This window comes from Salmo trutta, chromosome 10, assembly GCF_901001165.1.
Source record: "Salmo trutta chromosome 10, fSalTru1.1, whole genome shotgun sequence".
Lineage (NCBI taxonomy): Eukaryota > Metazoa > Chordata > Actinopteri > Salmoniformes > Salmonidae > Salmo > Salmo trutta.
The window spans coordinates 26,703,051-26,709,050 of NC_042966.1; positions in this window are offsets into that span (position 1 = coordinate 26,703,051).

Genomic DNA, 6,000 nt, shown 5'->3' on the forward strand with positions numbered 1-6,000 from the left:
TCATGATTTACAATGCCTCAATCTACCAACTCGCCTGGCAAGGTTTCCTATAAGATTCAATGAAGCTCATTTATTTAATTAAACTGGTTATTTAATTAGAGTGAATGACCACTGCAGTCACTGACAGTTGGCCAAAAGTTTATATAAAACTTGCAGGCCAGTGACATCCAGGCGAAGTGGAAAGACTTCTGCTTTAAATAATGAAGCAGGGCATTTCTGGCTCCCTTACACATTCCCTCCTTACTTTGCTAAAATGAGCCTTCTGCTGGCATCTTTCCCATTCTCAGTTCTCCCAAAGTCATAACCCTGACATTGCCTCACAACACAAAGAAATTAGAACAATTACTGTCTGTCTATTCTCATAGGGTTGCTGTGTGTCAACAGGGTGCCATATATGGGCCTTATTGTGTTAGTGAATATCCCTTATGGCCTTCAAATGACTAGAGAGGGTAAACGGACAACTTGTACCCATGGTATGGCTATATAAAATGGATGGTCATTATGTAATTATATACCTCCTGTCTGGGTAGTAGACCTGGGATGGGGAGAAGGGGCACAGGGGCAGGTGCCCCATCAGATTTGTCCTTTTTTTTCTCTCTCTGTAATGCTACCAGCCACCTAGCAATTTTATGAAGTTAGCTTTAGCTAGCCCAGATAGGTTCCCAACCTTATAACTAGCTACCAAGAAGCCATTTTAGGCTATCAATCAAGTTAGAGTAAAAAGCTATCTAAGCTGGCATGCCTGGTGGCAAGGTTGGTAGACTTTAGAAAAGCAAGCAATAACTAAATGTACTGAATAAGACTCACACACCTTTCAATCTTTTACCCAGATTTTAGCAGAGATGCTAAAAAAAGAACCACCAGTCAGGATACAGACAGCTCGAGGTAAACTTAGATTAGCATAATGATTATGGCTCTAGATTGCAGGAGAATGTTTCAGGTGTTTAAAAAATGCTAAATTCTCCAACTTGAACACCCCCCAGTCATCCTCACATACATTGTGCCCCCTCAGATTTTGGGGGTGTATGACGCCCCTGAGAGAAGGAGCAGTGTGTGCTGGTCCAGTGAGGGCTCAGAGACCCTTTTCTATATTTCCTGCAGCTGCACAAACTCTGGGGTCTCTGATCTTACTGGTAGACCCTTCGGAGCAGCATGGGTGATGTGTGATTGGGTATGAGTGTGTTAGCCATAACATTTCAGATGTCAGGGGATTGGTGGGTGGAGAACAAGGGAGAAGCTTCAGGCTTATACAGCCAGGCTGGGGGAATGACATGCATCCTTATCACTGTACAGTAAAAAATGGTACTGCCACCCAACCATATGTACTACAAATAAAGACGAGGCCTTTCTGAACAGCACACTGTCTGTGCAAGGAATGAAGTGCAGTGTTTGTTGGGGTATAGATAGTGTATTGGTGTGGTGTACAGGTACTAGTAAGGGATTGGTGGAATGTGTTTCCCTTTTAACACAAGGCATTTTGTTGTAAATATTTTTTGGCAACGGATGAGATGGAAAAATGTCAGGAAGGATTTCACAATGTGCAACTGTGGCCTTTACTAAAGGTGTATTCTAAAGGAGAGGGAAGTCTATGTCTATGTTTAACAAAAAGCAAGTTATTCAGTGAAGGCACTAACCTTCCAAGATCTTATTGCAAGATCTTATTGCAAGATCTTATTGCATCACTGAAAACCTGTAATTCGTGTTAGTTAAATATTGAAAAGTTAAGCAGAATAGAATGGCTGCATGTAGGATGTGAATCACTGTGAACTAACATGTTAAATGAATTCCACTCCATAAGGTAAAGCTAAGTAAACTAATCTATCAACTAATATATAATGAGTTGATTTGATTCTGTCCAACTAACAATGTATATCAAGATTGTGTAGGAAGGTCCCAGAAGAAGCTACAATGGCTTCCATTTATGCCATGCATTTGTTATAATGATGTTTGCTCAGGGTGGGAAAGTAATGTAGAATTATGGGGCGGATTTCTGTAGAGTTATTTGGAGTTTGGAAGTCCCGCCTAGAGATGCAGGCCTCTGTGAGTAAGTAACTATGTAGTAACAGATGCCACCTCACCATAGGTGTTGATTAATTGCATGGAAAAGCTCCCTGTCCCTGCATACAGCTTTGTGGTTTTACAACAAGGAACCAAAGTAGGCCTACAAAGTAACTTGCGTTATACAGTTTACTGTCTCCATTTAATCTATCGACAAAAAAAGCCCAATTTAATAATAGCATCTATTTTGACGTGGGCTTACCTCTCACTGATGCTCTAATGTTGATTTGTATGGAGCCTAATTGATTCATTAAGCTGTTTGTATGCGAAGCTAAATTCACTGAGATCCATCAGAGGCGTGTTAAACCTTCTATTCTTCCTTTTCATAATAAGAGATGGAGAGAGATACTAATTACTACGTTGTGTTTCCTGAGCACAAGGGAAAGGTTATTTAGAGAGATGCCTTCTCTGATGTCTGAAAAATGTCATGCAAAAAGAGATTTTCCTTGATACTGCTACAATGTATTATGTATATATTTGGAAAAAGGCCTCCTATTAGAGGATAACAGGGTGCTATAATCATTTGTATTCTTTTTTATGTTGACGGAATAGCTGAATACATTTTGTAAAGCATTTAATTGGGAAATACTTTGGCTATTAGGCAGTGTTGGGCCAAGTATTAGAGAGGAGTACAAAGAGATGTGGTGGCTGCAAAGCCTTGGTGATGAGAATATTAACTATAATTGTGTGAACTTCTATGATCAGTAGCCTAGGCTAGGATGTGATACTTTGAGAGTGAGACCACATGAATTAGACCATTATAATGAATTATATTAGTGCCAGAGAAGGATTCATGCACAGCATTTAAGGTTTAAGACATGAAGTAGATATTACTGCAGCCTTCTCAATCATTATCATGAAATTGTGGGGAAACAAATAGTTGACATACTATTGGCTAGTTACATTAGCCAAAATGCTCAATGAGCCTCTTCACTGTGGGTCAACAGTTTGTTGATATGAGAAAACTTGTGAATAAATGTTGGAAATAATACAAATAGAATCTCCAGTTACTAAACAATGCTTTGTTAATGGATTTAGTACCATCTGGCTGTGCTCAACTTACGAGAGGACCACAGTGGAAATAAGCCTGCAGGCTTTATTATGTATCCCAGATCATTTGATGTAGGCTTATTCACTGTTGGGCTGGAACAGACTTCTATGTACATTTAATGATCAAATAAAACTATAAAAACATGGAGTAACCAACAGTGGTCCAATTGGAAAGCCAGTAGGATGCTAGTTGTATTTAAAACAACAATCTGTAAGAAAAAATTACAAAATATAACTATTGTAAAATAGATTGTGTTCATAAAATGTATACAGTATGTAAAAGCTGGAAGTAGAAGCCTACGTGTTGTTGTTGATTAGTTTACTCCAATTATGCGAAGGGTAGTAGGGTTAGTGGGAAATAATATAGGGGGAAAAAAGTTTGGGGTCACTTACAAATATCCATGTTTTTGAAAGAAAAGCAAATTTTTTTGTCCATTAAAATAACATCAAATTGATCAGAAATACAGTGTAGACATTGTTAATGTTGTAAATGACTATTGTAGCTGGAAACAACTGATTTTTTATGGAATATCTACATAGGCGTACAGAGACCCATTATCAGCAACCATCACTTCTGTGTTCCAATGGCACGTTGTGTTAGCTAATCCAGGTTTATCATTTTGAAAGGCTAATTGATCATTAGAAAACCCTTTTGCAATTATGTTAGCACAGCTGAAAACTGTTGTTCTGATTAAAGAAGCAATAAAACTGTCCTTCTTTAGACTAGTTGAATATCTGCATTTGTGGGTTTGATTACAGGCTCAAAATGTCCAGAAACAAAGAACTTTCTTCTGAAACTCGTCAGTATATTCTTGCTCTGAGAAATTAAGGCTATTCCATGCGAGAAATTGCCAAGAAACTGAAGATCTCCTACAATGATGTGTACTACTCCCTTCACAGAACAGCGCAAACTGGCTCTAACCAGAATAGAAAGAGTGGGAGGCCCCGGTGCAAAATTGAGCAAGAGGACAAGTACATTAGAGTGTCTCATTTGAGAAACAGGCGCCGCACAAGTCCTCAACTGGCAGCTTCATTAAATAATACCCGCAAAACACCAGTCTCAACGTCAACAGTGAAGAGGCGACTCCGGGATGCTGGCCTCCTAGGCAGAGTTGCAAAGAAAAAGCCATATCTCAGAAAGGCCAATAAAAAGAAAAGATTAAGATGGGCAAAAGAACACAGACACTGGAAGGAGGAAGATTGGAAAAAAGTGTTATGAACAGACAAATCTAAGTTTGAGGTGTTTGGATCACAAAGAAGAACATTCGTGAGACGCAGAAAAAATGAAAAGATGCTGGAGAAGTGCTTGACGCCATCTGTAAAGCATGGTGGAGGCAATGTGATGATCTGGGGGTGCTTTGATGGTGGTAAAGTGGGAGATTTGTACAGGGTAAAAGGGATCTTGAAGAGGGAAGACTACCACTCCATTTTGCAATGCCATGCCATACCCTGTGGACGGCATTTAATTGGAGCCAATTTCATCCTACAACAGGACAATGACCCAAAGCACCGCTCCAAACTATGCAAGAACCATTTAGGGAAGAAGCAGTCAGCTGGTATTCTGTCTGTATTGGAGTGGCCAGCACAGTCACCGGATCTCAACCCTATTGAGCTGTTGTGGGAGCAGCTTGACCGTATGTTACATAACAAGTGCCCATCAAGCCAATCCAAATTGTGGGAGGTGCTTCAGGAAGCATGGGGTGAAATCTCTTCAGATTACCTCAACAAATTGACAACTAGAATGCCAAAGGCCTGCAAGGCTGTAATTGCTGCAAATGGAGGATTCTTTGACGAAAGAAAGTTTGAAGGACACAATTATTTCAATTAAAAATTATTATTTATAACCTTGTCAATGTCTTGACTATATTTCCTATTCATTTGGCAACTCATTTCATGTATGTTTTCATGGAAAACAAGGACAATTCTAAGTGACCCCAAACTTTTGAACGGTAGTATATATACATACACACATACATACATACAATTGAAGTCGGAAGTTTACATACACTTAGGTTGGAGTCATTAAAACTAGTTTTTCAACCACTCCACAAATTTCTTGTTAACAAACTGTAGTTTTGGCAAGTCGGTTAGGACATCTACTTAAACAGCTTGGAAAATTCCAGAAAATGATGTAATGGCTTTAGAAGCTTGCTAATTGACATCATTTGAGTCAATTGGAGGTGTACCTGTGGATGTATTTCAAGGCCTACCTTCAAACTCAGTGCCTCTTTGCTTGACATAATGGGAAAATCTAAAGAAATCAGCCAAGACCTCAGAAAAAACATTGCAGTCTGGTTCATCCTTGGGAGCAATTTCCAAATGCCTGAAGGTACCACATTCATCTGTACAAACAATAGTACGCAAGTATAAACAACATGGGACCACGCAGCCGTCATACCGCTCAGGAAGGAGACGCGTTCTGTCTCCTAGAGATGAATGTACTTTGGTGCGAAAAGTGCAAATCTATCCCAGAACAACAGCAAAGGACCTTGTGAAGATGCTGGAAGAAACAGGTACAAAAGTATCTATATCTACAGTAAAACGAGTCCTATATTGACATAACCTGAAAGGCCGCTCAGCAAGGAAGAAGCCACTGCTCCAAAACCGCCATAAAAAAGCCAGACAACTGTTTGCAACTGCACATGGGGACAAAGATCGTACTTTTTGGAGAAATGTCCTCTGGTCTGATGAAACAAAAATAGAACTGTTTGGCCATAATGACCATCGTTATGTTTGGAGGAAAAAGGGGGAGGCTTGCCAGCCGAAGAACACCATCCCAACCGTGAAGCACGGGGGTGGCAGCATCATGTTGTCGGGGTGCTTTGCTGCAGGAGGGACTGGTGCACTTCACAAAATAGATGGCATCATGAGGAAGAACATTTCGTGGATATA